General features: G+C 36.8%; 1 non-coding gene across 1 annotated transcript; it reads right to left on the minus strand.

Annotated features, from left to right (window-relative positions):
- Positions 1-14,348: 14,348 nt before the first annotated feature.
- On the minus strand, positions 14,349-14,428 carry TRNAL-AAG. Its single transcript has one exon. It is a non-coding gene; the product is annotated as a tRNA-Leu (tRNA).
- Between the last annotated feature and the right edge of the window lie 602 nt (positions 14,429-15,030).

Genomic DNA, 15,030 nt, shown 5'->3' on the forward strand with positions numbered 1-15,030 from the left:
TTTTTTTTTTTTTTTTTTTTTTTATCTCACCAATGTATTTTATGAATTTTTATTCACATTTAGGTTACACTTACGGTAACCAGGAAAAAAAAAAAAGAGTTAGCGATCTCTTAGAAGCAACCACCCTCGCATCAGAAATCTCGCGATGACATAAATGCATTTTATGACTTTTTATTTCCTGAATGCATTTTCAATGTGCGCCAAAGATCTAGCAAAAGTAGAAAACAGGTCATAGAGACAAAACCGATAGACTTTTGGATCAAGGTACAATACGGGTGGCCCAACAAGCACTAAATCACTCCCTAGCATCCCACGACCTGAAAAGGACACTTTCCGAGAAATGCATGCGTGACCTGACAAGCTAGTCGTGCTCTTCTCATGTGCAGCACACACGCTTCCCACCTCAGTTGCAACTCACACGACTCGCATGTGAACTCTATCATCATTTGTTTTCTAGTTTTTAGATATATATGTTTATTATCATTTCTTAAATGTTTTCGATTTATTTAGGATTTTATTTTTATTATGTAAGTCCATGGCACTGGTGAAACATTTAAAATGAATATTTCCACATAAAAAGATCACATCATGCATATGGTAACGACTCTATTTTAGTAGAAAAATAATATCATTACATTTTCATAGTGGTTAATTATAGTCCTAAAAGTATGAATTATACAACTCTTAAAATTCTTCGGTGAAGGTTAAGGGTTTCATGTTGAGGCTATATAAAGTCACTTTTGTTTTGTAGACTTGAAAAAGGTAGTAAAAAGATCATTTATGCCTTCTTTTAAATAAGTAATAAGTTTCTTTGTAATGCTATGTAGCTAGGTTGTATGTTTAGTATCATTTAAGCTTGACAAGATCGATCTGTGGAGTGATTCAAATCTCAAACAAGTATTTTTTTTCCTTGAGATATTCAATCAATAAAGTAATTCGTTATCATGAAGCATGGTTTAACTTTGGTTTGATGACAGAGACGCCTAGTGCCGGGACACTGAAAGAAGCATAATCAAACCAAAAAGATAGATGAGTGATGTGTGGTTCACGACCACTTTTATGTATTGTAGGAAAAGTAGTGTCCCTTAATTTTTGCTGACTATGTTATTTCACATGTAGTATGATGATATCAAAGCTAGATTTCAATCGTGAGACCTGTGAGTTATGGGCCCACCACGCTTCTGTTGATATTAATCATTTTGATCTCTAGCTTTCATCATAGATTTTTAGTTCACTTATGGGGAACTTTGAGACAGTATATAAAAAGGTATTAATGGCTCTTCAACCCTTATATCATTCTCCATGACTTGAGACATTCTAGCTTTATTTTCGATATTATTTGTACTACTACTTTTTCAATAGTAGTATGATTGGATATCCTTTGCTTTTCTTCGTCGCGAGATATGCTTCTCCCACTCGTCTTTGAGTACTCCTGTGAAACCAAAAGTTATAATTTGAGCAATAGCATGATCAAATTTACCTCGGAGCCTATAGTAATATTTGGGACTTTCATTCTAGTAATATTTGTAATAGTTTTTCACTCTATGGGGTGAATTTTTCTAAATTTTTTCTTCAATCTTCCTAACCTGTTGTCTGAGAAGTTATTTTAATGTTGGATATTTCAAATATCCTTCAAGAATGGAAAGCTTTTATCATCCCTCGAACACTTTTGATCGAAGAGCTTTGACATTTTCTCTCATTCCTCAAGAAGAGGATGAGTAGAGTGAATGATTCTTCGCAAGGAAGTTTTCATCTTTCTTGAGTAATCATATTGGCGCACGATTCCATCCCTATGACTTCTTATCTCATTTCTTTCTTCTTTAAAAAATTCTTCAAAGAATGCATTCCTCTCTAAAGTATTCTTTTTTAATGCGAAATCCCTTTGCCGAAATTCTTTGTCATTTCATTTGTGGTTGAAGACATATGTATCCATTTCAGTTTGAGTTAGAGATTTGGGACTGTCCTCATAATGGACTAAAAATACTCCTTTGTTGTAATCAAGAGACTCTACTTGCGTAGATCTTGTCATGTTGATGATTTATGGAGGTATTAAAGATTCATGAGGTATTGGATCTCGAGCTTCAGAATTCCTTTACCTTTGGAATGGAAATTTGATTCTCATTGAATCTTACTTCTAGGCTTTCTGTTATGATGTTCGATGATTTCAACAGATTGTGAGTCTTTCCTGATCGGGGGCTCTCATCTTCAATGAGATGCAACGTTGTTGTGTTGCACATGATTGAACATGCACGCATAGGTAGTGTGTGTGGTCAAACAAGTTTGAATTCCACATAAGTGATGTTTGAATGCCGAAGGAAAACCCTGCCTAAGGTCCAACAAAGCCACAAAGCCGGGTGAAAAATGTAAATGGGGATTGAGTACTCCTTAAGGTTTGTCGTGAGCGTGTCAAGATCACGAAGCCGCACATTTGAAGAAGTATGACCGTGAAGCCTAAATCTGGCACCTTAGACCACTAACACAAATTATCCCAACAATTGTGTTCAGACTAGCTTAGATGGTCCAACTATTTCGAGACATGAGATTGCATCATGATGCATGAGTAGTGTTGTTGGGTACTGAGATGACCATGAGATGCAACGTTGTTGTGTCGCACATGATTGAACATGCATGCATAGGCGGCATGTTGGGTCAAACAAGTTTTAATTCCACATTATTGATGTTTGAAACCCGTAGGCAAACCTTGCCTAAGGTCCAATAAAGCCACAAAGCTACAAAGCCAGATGAAAAATATGAAAGGGAAGTAAGTACTCCCACGTTGCACTGGTCGTAGTTGGGCTAGACTCTTCTATAGTAGTAGCGGGCTTGAGGCTTTACTTAAAGTAAAAATAAATGTCAGTTGTGGGATTTGAATCCACACCCTTGTAGACCAGAGTCAAAATCTAACACCTTAGACCACTCAACCAAACTACCCTAACAAATGTGTCTTGACAAATCAAGATGATCGAGCTATCTCGAGACATGAGATTGCAATACGACGCATTAGTTGTGTTGTTGGGAACCGAGATGACGATGAGATGCAACAATGTTGTGTCGCATATGATTGAACATGCACGCATAGGCGGCGTGTGTGGTCAAACAAGTTTTAATTCCACATTATTGATGTTTGAATGTTGAAGGAAAACCCTGCCTAAGGTATAACAAAGCCATAAAGCGGGTGAAAAATGTGAATGGAGATTGGGTATTCCTTTAGATTTGTCGTGAGTGTGTCAAGATCACGAGGCCGTACATTTGAAGAAGTATGATCGTGACATGATGCACTTGTTGGAGTTGGGCTAGAATCTCTTCATAATATGCTAGTTTTAAAACCATGAGGTTAATAGCGATACATAAAAAGTCAAAACAAACAATATATGCTGGTAGCAAATTGAACCCACACCGCCCTTTTAGACCAAAGCCTTAATCTAGCACCTTAGACCACTCGACCAAATTTTCCTATTGAATATGTTTAGAAAAATCAAGATAGTCAAGCTATCTCGAGACATGAGATTGCAATACGATGCATGGGTCGTGTTGTTGGGAACTGAGATGACGATGAGATGCAACGATATTGTGTCGCACATGATTGAACATGCACGCATAGGCGGCGTGTGTGGTCAAACAAGTTTTAATTACACGTTATTGATGTTTGAATGCTGAAGAAAAACTCTGCCTAAAGTATAACAAAGCCACAAAGTCGAGTGAAAAATGTGAATGGAGATTGAGTGTACTCCTTTAAGTTTGTCGTGTGCGTGATAAGATCAAAAGACCGCACATTTGAAGAAGTATGATTGTGACACGATGCACTGGTCAGAGTTGGACTAGAATCTTTTCATAATATATGAGTTTTAAAACTTGAGATTAACAAGTGATACATAAAAAGTCAAAGCAGACAATATATGCTAGAACCGTTTTAAAATCGTGATGCCAAAGACAATACAACATTAGCCAAAGTAGACAATATGTGCTAGTAGGGCTTGAGGCTTTACAAGAAATGAAAATAAATGACCCATGCCCTTTTAAACTAGAGCGAGGTTTTTTCTCCAAAAGGATACTAATGTCGCTCCTCATGTAGTTATTTGGTATTAGAGCAAAGTTTCGATCCTAGGACCGGTGGGTTATGGGTCCACCACACTTTTGCTACGCCACTCTGATTAGTTAAGTAATACATTTTGATCACTAACAGACGTTTTTAAAACCGTGAGACTGACGATGATACGTAACAGGCCAAAGTAGACAATATTTGTGTTGGGTTTTATGTTCTAAGACCCATAGTTTGTAAACAAAAACATATTTTATTTTCAATAAAGTTATTATTGTTGTTTATTCAGTAAAGGTTGTTATTGAATAAAGTGAATTTTACGATTATTAATCTAAATCCAATAAACTAAGAACACTCTGACTATAATATGATTACTTGAACAATATGTAGAGACATAAGAGTGGATCAAGTTCTAAGACCTCATGCATGTATGTATGTCATGTGCATTGAGATACATTCCGATTATGTTATATGGATGCGTAACTTTAATATTTATGTTTTCCATGATATCCTGTTAGTCATTCCTTTTTTGTGGCGTCCGGCGATTCGTTAACGCATTGTGCCCGACCAAGCCATGCCTAGAGGGTATGTAAACGAGCCCGTCTGTGGGTCCACGTACGCATGCATGGGCCTTGTGTGAGGAAGTACCACACATCCAACTCTGCACAAGCTGGGGAGAGCAAGGCCACATGGCGATTTTAAAGGATAGGTCCCATCAATGGGGTAACTTACTGAGTACTTCAAATACTCAACGTCCCCTACACGGATGACGGTAAATACTAGTTCTTAAAATACTCAAGCAGTCTGTATGAATTGCGAGCCTTTCCTTTTCTGTGGCATCTATATTCCACATATGTATGCATGTTTCTTCATAGGTGGATTGAGTCATTTGAGTTTTTTCTTCGAACTGAACATCGGGGAAAGAGGGCTTCGGATACCAATTTCTCTTCATCTAGTTTTTTGGACTTTGTTCTCTAATTTAACCAATTTTGTTGATGTCGTCTATTTTTCGGGCATCTTTTCTTCTTTGGAGAAATCATTTTAAAAATTTTTGAGGTCATTCTTATATGGTTTATTATGACACTAAAAGTTTAACTACGTGAAGGTTCTATCGAAATTGAAAGATTGTTTAGCTTTTCTTCAATCACAGCAAGTGCCTCTTCTGTTGAGCCGAAACTCATTACTTTGTCTAAGATAGCTGGCATGAACAAAGGAACTTTTCTCAACTTTTCTCAACTTTTGGGGATTTCACGCTAGTAATATTTGTAATAGTTTTTTATTTCTTTTGTTCTCGTTTTTCCTTAATTTTTTTCTTCAATTTTCTTAACTTGTCCTGCAATGGTTGAGAGAATCTTGTTGGAGAGTTATTTTGATGTTCGAAATTTCGGATATCCTTCGAGGTTGTAATGCCTTGGTCATCCCTTCGAGGTTGTAATGCCTTTTTCAGGAATTCTTTATCAATGAAAAATTTATTTGTGATAATATCGATCCGACTGAAGATAGATGTAGTATCCAATTCGGTTTGAGTTGGAGATCTGGGATTGCCTTCATAATGGACTGAAACTACTCCATTGTTGTAATCTACCGCTCGAGATTCCTGAGGTACTGGATCTCAAGCTTAAGAATCTTTACCTTTGGATAGAAAATTTAATTTTCATTGAATTCTTTACGCTTTCCATCATCATGTTCGATGATTTTAGCAAACTGTATGTCTTTCCTGATTGGGGTTCTCACCTATTCAAGGATCCATGTAGAATTCCTTGTAATCTCATCCCATGAAAGGGTTTTGGAAAAGAGATCGACGATTTCTCCAGATTTTTCTCTATGAGCATAGTAAATCCTTTTGGAGAAGATCTAAGAGTTGTGGGGGAGACATTTGTATGCTTCAACTTGTAAAATATACTAAAGATGACTACTATGAAGTTAGTATTTGATGAGATGTTAAGATTCTTTGTGTGAACATCAAGCATGAGGGCAAAAAGGATATGACGATCCTTTAACGAAAGATAATAGTTTTGATATGTCTTTAGGAAAATGGTCATTTACAAGATTTGCCACAGAGGAAAAATAGTGAATTTCTCAACTCAATATCAAGGCTACTAGCCGCTTTAGCCCAGACATCTTCGGAAGGTAAATTTTAAAAGCTTCTTCAAGAGGCTGCTTCAATCGATTAAGCATCTTCTCCTTCCATCAATAAAGAAGAAGATACAATATATGACCTTAATAATCATTCTTTGATTCACATCCTCTAAGGTTTGTAACAACAAACACCACCGACCACAATTATCATTTAATTATCAAAGTTAGAAAGAGAAATGAAAAAACATATATCTTAACTACCACTTTACTCAACTATAAAGATCAACCCTTACAAATTATAAAGATCTATTGGATTGAGAACATCCTTAAACTATTTATCAAGAGACTGAATAGTCGATAAACTAATTTGTAAAAAAAGTCTTGTACATATGAAAACATGAGAAGCAAAATAGACATCCAAATCGGTCGTCCGATGAGAACTGTGTGGTCTCCTTAGAGTCGCAACCCCAAAATTATCCAGAGTATGTGTTCCTCATGGCTATTTGCCAGTGTGGTCACGACAGTAAGAGGGACTCTGTGGTAAGTTTGTTGGTTAACATTGGTGCCCGGTCATGTGAAAGATGCTTCAATAAATTTGAGGACAAGATGCTTCAAAAGAAGCCTTTAAGTTCTATTGTATGCTTAAAGGGTCTTAAGTTATTAGGATTCAAAATTGAAAAAGTTAGATTAAACACATATTTCCCATAAAGACAAAGTTGTAAAAGTATCATTTTGTTCACGAGGTAGGACAAGAGCTTTTAAAGTCATTAAACTTTGTGCGATTTATGTTTATCTAAGTTAAATTAATCTAAACATAATATTTAATTACACAAAATTCTGAAAAAACTTAGAAAAATTTGCATAAATAATGAATTTGACTAGCGATTTTTAAAATGGTGATTCCTTCGTATTCGACACTTTGAGAGTCATTTGAAAATTTTATATTCCATCATCAAGTTTTTGGCATGACTATCAGGGAATGACATGTTTAACAAATTTTGAGTGAGGATTGTGATGTGGTTGCAATGGCACATTACCCTTGTCCCATCAAATGTGACCCTTATTTGCATATTTTTTCAGGTTAGGATTTATGCATGAGAAAATGATTGATCTTAATCTTAACATAGATAACATTTTCTATCGTTGATGAAAAAACAAGAAAGTAAGAGATGGCATAGGTGTGCCAATATTGCTCCCCAATCTATGTGTCAGAGGTTAGATTATGCACTCACTATCAAGAAAGTACGTCGTAAATGGTTTTGCATGTACACGGGAGAGTCAAATGCTCAAGAGAATCCAGATGGATGAATGTTTGAAATGTCCTCATGAGATGATCGACACATGGGTCAGTTCCCAATGGATGGGTTTGAGAAAACTAAGATGGTTGTGCATCGTATCACGATGCATGGATCGTGTTGTTGGGAATTGAGATGACAATGAGAAGCAACGTTGTTGTGTTGGCACGATTGAACATGCACGCGCAGGCGACGTGTGTGACCAACAAGCTTGAATTTCACATAAGTGATGTTTGGTTGCCGGAGGCAAGCATTGCCCAAAGTACAACAAAGTCATAGAGAGTCGGGTGAAAAATATGAATGGGGAATGAGTACCCCTTAAAGTTTTTCGTGTGCGTGTCAAGATCAAGAGACCACACATTTGAAGAAGTATAATCGTGACACGATGCACTTGTCGGAGTAAGGCTAGACTCTCTCCATAGTAGACGTGTTTTAAAACCATGAGGTTGACACCTATACATAACAAGCTAAAATAGACAATATCTTCTTGAAGGCTTTACAAAAGATGAGAAATAAATGATAGTTATAGGATTTGACACAGGCATTTTTAGAACAAAGCCTAAATCTAGCACCTTAACCACTCAACCAAACAATCCTAACAAATGTGTTATAGCAAACAAAAATAATCGAGTTATCCCATGACATGAGATTGCATCACGATGCATGGGTCGTGTTGTTGGGAATCGAGATGATGATGAGATGCAACGGTTATGTTGCATATGAGTGAACATACACGTGTACGCGGTGCGTATGGCCAAACAAGCTTGGATTCCACATAAGTGATGTTTGGTTGCCGAAGGAAAACCTTGCCTAAGGTCTAACAAAGCCACGAAGCTGAGTGAAAAATGTGAATGGGGATTGAGTACTCCTTAAGGCTTGTCGTGAGAGTGTCAAGATCACGAGGCCGCACATTTGAAGAAATATGACCATGACACGATGCACTGGTCGGAGTTGGGCTAGACTTTCTCCATAGCAGACGTGTTTTAAAACCAGCGGTTAAAAATGATACATAAAAAGTCAAAACAAACAATATGTGCTAGCAGCGAGCTTGAAGTTTTACATAAAACTGAAAATAAATGAAAAATGTTGGATTTGAACCAACACCTTTTCAAACCAGAGAGCATAAATCTAGCGCCTTAAACCACTCAACAAAACTATCACCATGTATGTGTTTGGGAAAACCAAGATGATCAAATATCTCGGGACATGAGATTGCATCACGATGCATGGGTCATGTTGTTAGGAATCAAGATGACGATGTGATGCAACGATATTGTGTCGCACATGATTGAACATGCACGCATAGGCGGTGTGTGTGGTCAAACAAGTTTTAATTCCACATTATTGATGTTTGAATGCTGAAGGAAAACTCTGCCTAAGGTATAACAAAGCCACCAAGCCGGGTGAAAAATATGAATGGAGATTGAGTACTCCTTTAAGTTTTTCGTGAGTGTGTCAAGATCACGAGGCCGCATATTTGAAGAAGTATGATCGTGACACGATGCACTAGTCGGAGTTTGGCTGGAATCTCTTCATAGTAGACGAGTTTTAAAACCACGTGGTTAACTAAAGTACATAAAAAGTAAAAAAAGACTATCTTCTAGAACCGTTTTTAAATCGTGATGCAATACAACACCAGCCATATGTGCTAGCAATGCCTAAATCTAGCACCCTAGACCACTCAACCAAATTGTCCCAACAAATATGTCTGTAGAAATCAAGATAGTCGAGATATCTAGAGACATGAGATTGCAACTATAATAGCCCAAAAAAAATAATATCATAAATAAGGAAATAAATTAAGAAATAAACAAATAAAAATAATTATAAAAAATAGTTAAATAATAATAATAATAATAAATAAATAAAAACAACTTTTCCCAACTCCTCTCCACTAACCTCTCATCCCTTCCCACAATTATCTCTCCTCAACCGTCTAGAAAGTAACAAAACAAAAACAGAGAAGCAACCATTGTCAGATTTACTTAGACCTTTACTGGTTGAAATTCACTTGAGATTTACTTGAAGATAGATCTAATCCATAAGGTATATATTAAATTTTCATTTTCTTTTATCCTATTTCTTTTTTAGAAATCACAGCCAATTATAGTTAGATCTTCATTAAATTATTATAATGGTTTAGCTTTGAGTTAGAAACTAAATGTCAATCATTTATACGAATTCTTGTAATTCACGTCAGATTAGTAATATTAGATTAAATTTATATCAGTAGGCAAATGAATAGATTAAAAATACAAGAAAATTTGTGAACAGGAAGCACTAAGATAAGGAAAGATTTGGAAACACGGATCCACACAAAATTTGCAATACATGAGAACAAAATTAAAAGGCAACAGAGTAAATATAGATAAAAAAAATGAAGATTCAAGAATTAAAAATATAGAGAGAAAGGTAAATACAGAGAGTATAGTGAAGTGCATAATACCTTTTTTATACCAGCATGGAAAATAAGATTTTTAATAAAAATATAATTATAAATATATAATATTTCAATATTTTAACAATGGACCAATGTAAATTAGAGAAATAATTTTATAGAGTTCAAACTTGAAACTGATGTTATGGGCTCACATAGGTTGACTTGGATTTCAAAGGACAGAATCGAACTTTCATTAAGGATATATTCGTGACAACAACTTAATGCTAACCAAGTAAGTGGCCTTTCTATCGGCATGGTTATATTTGATGTTGACATGTTCTTGTGGTTCTGCACGTGTCATATATACTGATATGTGTGAATTATCTGTGAATCGGTATGCTTATATTATGTTTATGTTATATTATAATATGTGAATTGTATGATAATAATTGTGGTACGATGTGTTCAAGGAAATGTTTGAGACAGGATACGAGAAGGATGCACAAAACGAAATGTAACAATAGGAGTAAGATATGTTCATGAAACTTTAAAAGGTTAGGTTACATACCGGAGTGCTATGGACAGGAGAGATTGATGAAAGAATATAGTTAGGATATAGGTAGAAAGGGATAGGTTTGTGATAGATTGATAGAACGATAGCGTTAGGATACGTTTCTGTGATGATATAACTAAGGCATGTTCACATAACAATATGACTATGATAGGTATAAGAGCGTTAAGGCTATGATAAGTTAGGGAACGATATGACCACGAAGTGTTTACAATATGATATGTTTATAATACGATATATTGTGATGTGATGTGATGTGTTATGTTTAGATTGTTTTGTGTGACCATTGAGGTAATTGTTGTATGAATTGCACGTTATGAAATGACATGTTAAAAGCATGGAGCGTTATGTTATGTTTTCTAAATTGTATGTATACAGTATGTTATGAATGACATGATATCACGATAAATGAAATGAAATGTAACCCCGTTAGGATTATGTATGATACGTAGAGTGAAAAATGAGAAATGACATGTTAAGCATGAAAGATGATAGCGGGTTATATTCATTAATGATAAAAGTAGAAATATTGGGACCTCATGCATTATGTGTGCTCTGATGGTGTTAATGCGAAAGCAATTTGGATCTTAGGCACTCTTAGAACATCAATTATAGGAAATAACTAGCATGTTCATAAGTATTTAAACTCAAGGTCTTTGAGTACTAACCTTTTGTAGTTCAAATTCCTTTTTTCTCACGAACCGATTTCGAACCACCACTAGTATCTTCTCCACTATTCTCTGGCCTTAGAACGGGATTGTAGAATCCGGTGAGTGACTAAACTTGGGAGGGATTTAGTATATATGAAGAGAGAATTTGTGAAAGGTTTTTATTCGAGGTTTTTCCAAGGAAGAACTTCCATGTACTTTGATCACTCTATTTAAAGAGTCATGTTTGCATGTTCATGCAAATTTGAGATCATCAAATTTTGAGACTCAAACTTTCACTCAAATGTTTGGGATTATGTGGCAAGCATGCAAGGTTGAGTTAACCAAATTTTGACACTCAAAATTTCACTAAAATTTGTGGGGTTTATTTGACTGGTTAAACTAAATTTTGACATCTTAAAATTCCACAGACTCAAACATGGATTTTTCCATTAAATGAAGTCAACATTTAGCGCATATTCCCTAATTTGAATTCGAAAACTTCGAACTCACTCGTCACACTATTCTATGGTTTAGTCCGCATATTCTCTAATTTGAATTCGAACACTTCGAACTCACTCGTCACAATGTTCTATGGTTTAGTCCGATATGAGCTAGCAGAGGGACCTAATGGACCTATAGATCATGGGCTCCAACGATCCAAGATTAACTGGTTAAACTGATTAACCTTGTTAACCAACATTCGTTAACTACTAGAACACTCCACTATAGTTTAGTAGTTGCACTCCCCTCACTATAGATATATTTCTGTCCATTACATATATCCATGATTAATAAGTCGATCCTTCTTAGGTTGTTCATAACTACAGCTTTAGGAATTGAACCCACACCCTTTCAAACCAGAACCTAAATCTAGCACCTTAGACCACTCGGCGAAACTGTCCTGACAGATGTGTTCGGACAAATCAAGATGGTCGAGCTATCTCGAGACATGAGATTGCAATATGATGCATGGGTCGTGGTGTTGGGAACCGAGAGGACGATAAGATGCAATGATGTTGTGTCGCACATTATTAAACATGCACGCATAGACGGCGTGTGTGGTCAAACAAGTTTTAATTCCACATTATTGATGTTTGAATGCGGAAGGAAAACTCTTCCTAAGGTATAACAAAGCCACAAAGGCAGGTGAAAAATGTGAATGGAGGTTGAGTACTCCTTTAGGTTTGTCGTGAGTGTGTCATGATCACGAGGCTGCACATTTGAAGAAGTATGGTCGTGACACGATGCACTGGTCGGAGTTGGGCTAGACTCTCTCCATAGTAGACGTGATTTAAAACCATGAGGTTAACTACGATACATAAAATGTCAAAATAGACAATATCTGCTAGAACCGTTTTAAAATCGTGATGACGACAATACAACACTAGCTAAAACAGGCGGGCTTGAGGCTTTACTGTGGTTTTTGAACCCACAACCCTTTTGGACCAGAGCCTAAAGCTAGCACTTTAGACCACTCGATCAAACTATCCTGACAAATGTGTCTGGACAACTCAAGATGGTCCAGCTATCTCGAGACATGAGATTGCAATACGATTCATGGGTCGTACTGTTGGGAACCAAGTTGACGATGAGATACAACGATGTTCTGTCGCACATGATTGAACATGCACGCATAGACAGCATGTATGGTCAAAAAAGTTTTAATTCCACACTATTGATGTTTGAATGCTGAAGGAAAACATTTCCTAAGGTATAACAAAGCCACAAGGTCGGGTGAAAAATGTGAATGGAGATTGAGTACTTAAAATTTTTGTGAGCGTGTCAAGATCACGAGGCCACACATTTGAAGAAGTATGACCGTGACACGATGCACTTGTCATAGTAGGGCTAGACTCTCTCCATAGTAAACGCGTTTTAAAACCATAAGGCTGACAACTATACATAACACGACTAAACGTAACTAGCCAAAGCGGACAATATGTTCTAGCAGCGAGTTTGATGTTTCACTAAAAATGAAAATATGTTCTAGCAGCGACATTTGAAGAAGTATGATCGTGACACGATGCACTTGTCATAGTAGGGCTAGACTCTCTCCATAGTAAACACGTTTTAAAACCATGAGGCTGACAACGATACATAACACGACTAAACGTAACTAGCCAAAGCGGACAATATGTTCTAGCAGCGACATTTGAAGAAGTATGACCGTGACAAGATGCACTTGTCATAGTAGGGCTAGACTCTCTCCATAGTAAACGCGTTTTAAAACCATGAGGCTGACAACGATACATAACACGACTAAACGTAACTAGCCAAAGCGGACAATATGTTCTAGCAGCGAGTTTGATGTTTCACTAAAAATGAAAATATGTTCTAGCAGCGACATTTGAAGAAGTATGATCGTGACACGATGCACTTGTCATAGTAGGGCTAGACTCTCTCCATAGTAAACGCGTTTTAAAACCATGAGGCTGACAACGATACATAACACGACTAAACGTAACTAGCCAAAGCGGACAATATGTTCTAGCAGCGACATTTGAAGAAGTATGACCGTGACACAATGCACTTGTCATAGTAGGGCTAGACTCTCTCCATAGTAAACGCGTTTTAAAACCATGAGGCTGACAACGATACATAACACGACTAAACGTAACTAGCCAAAGCGGACAATATGTTCTAGCAGCGACATTTGAAGAAGTATGACCGTGACACAATGCACTTGTCATAGTAGGGCTAGACTCTCTCCATAGTAAACGCGTTTTAAAACCATGAGGCTGACAACGATACATAACACGACTAAACGTAACTAGCCAAAGCGGACAATATGTTCTAGCAGCGACATTTGAAGAAGTATGACCGTGACACAATGCACTTGTCATAGTAGGGCTAGACTCTCTCCATAGTAAACGCGTTTTAAAACCATGAGGCTGACAACGATACATAACACGACTAAACGTAACTAGCCAAAGCGGACAATATGTTCTAGCAGCGAGTTTGATGTTTCACTAAAAATGAAAATATGTTCTAGCAGCGACATTTGAAGAAGTATGATCGTTACACGATGCACTTGTCATAGTAGGGCTAGACTCTCTCCATAGTAAACGCGTTTTAAAACCATGAGGCTGACAACGATACATAACACGACTAAACGTAACTAGCCAAAGCGGACAATATGTTCTAGCAGCGACATTTGAAGAAGTATGACCGTGACACAATGCACTTGTCATAGTAGGGCTAGACTCTCTCCATACTAAACGCGTTTTAAAACCATGAGGCTAACAACGATACATAGCACTACTAAACGTAACTAGCCAAAGCGGACAATATGTTCTAGCAGCGAGTTTGATGTTTCACTAAAAATGAAAATAAATGACAGCTGTGGGATTTGAACCCACGCTCTTTCGAGCTAGAGTCTTAATCTGGCGCCTTAGACCACTCGGCCAAACTATCCTAAGAGATGTGTCTGCACAACCAAGATGGTTGAGCTATCTCGAGACATGAGATTGCATCATGATGCATGGAACATGTTGTGAGGAACTGAGATTACGATAAGATGCAACGTTGTTGTGTCGCACACAATTGAACATGCATGCATCGACGATGTGTGTGGTGAAACAAGTTTTGATTCCACATAAGTGATGTTTGAATGTCGAAGGTAAACCTTGCCTAAGGTCCAACAAAACCACAAAGTCAGGTGAAAAATATGAATGTAGATTGAGTGCCCCATAAGATTTTTGGCAAGCGTCTCAAGATCACGAGGCCGCACATTTGAAGAAGTATGACCGTTACATGATGCACTGGTCAGAGTAGGACTAAACTCTCTCCATAGTAGACGCATTTTAAAACCATGAGGTGGACAGCGATACATAACACGGTTTTTTCTTATTTTGTATCTTTGGGCAATTTGTACTTTGATTCTGACTCAGTCTTCATCTATTCCAAACAAAAAGTGTCGTTCATATCAAGTAAATGACATTTTAAAAAAGAAAACTTGTTATCTGAAGCCTATTACCATTTTCATTTTGTAGTTGATGGGCATGTTATTTATTGTT

The sequence above is a fragment of the Cucurbita maxima genome, unplaced genomic scaffold (genome assembly GCF_002738345.1).
Source record: "Cucurbita maxima cultivar Rimu unplaced genomic scaffold, Cmax_1.0 Cma_Scf00058, whole genome shotgun sequence".
In the NCBI taxonomy this organism is placed as follows: domain Eukaryota; kingdom Viridiplantae; phylum Streptophyta; class Magnoliopsida; order Cucurbitales; family Cucurbitaceae; genus Cucurbita; species Cucurbita maxima.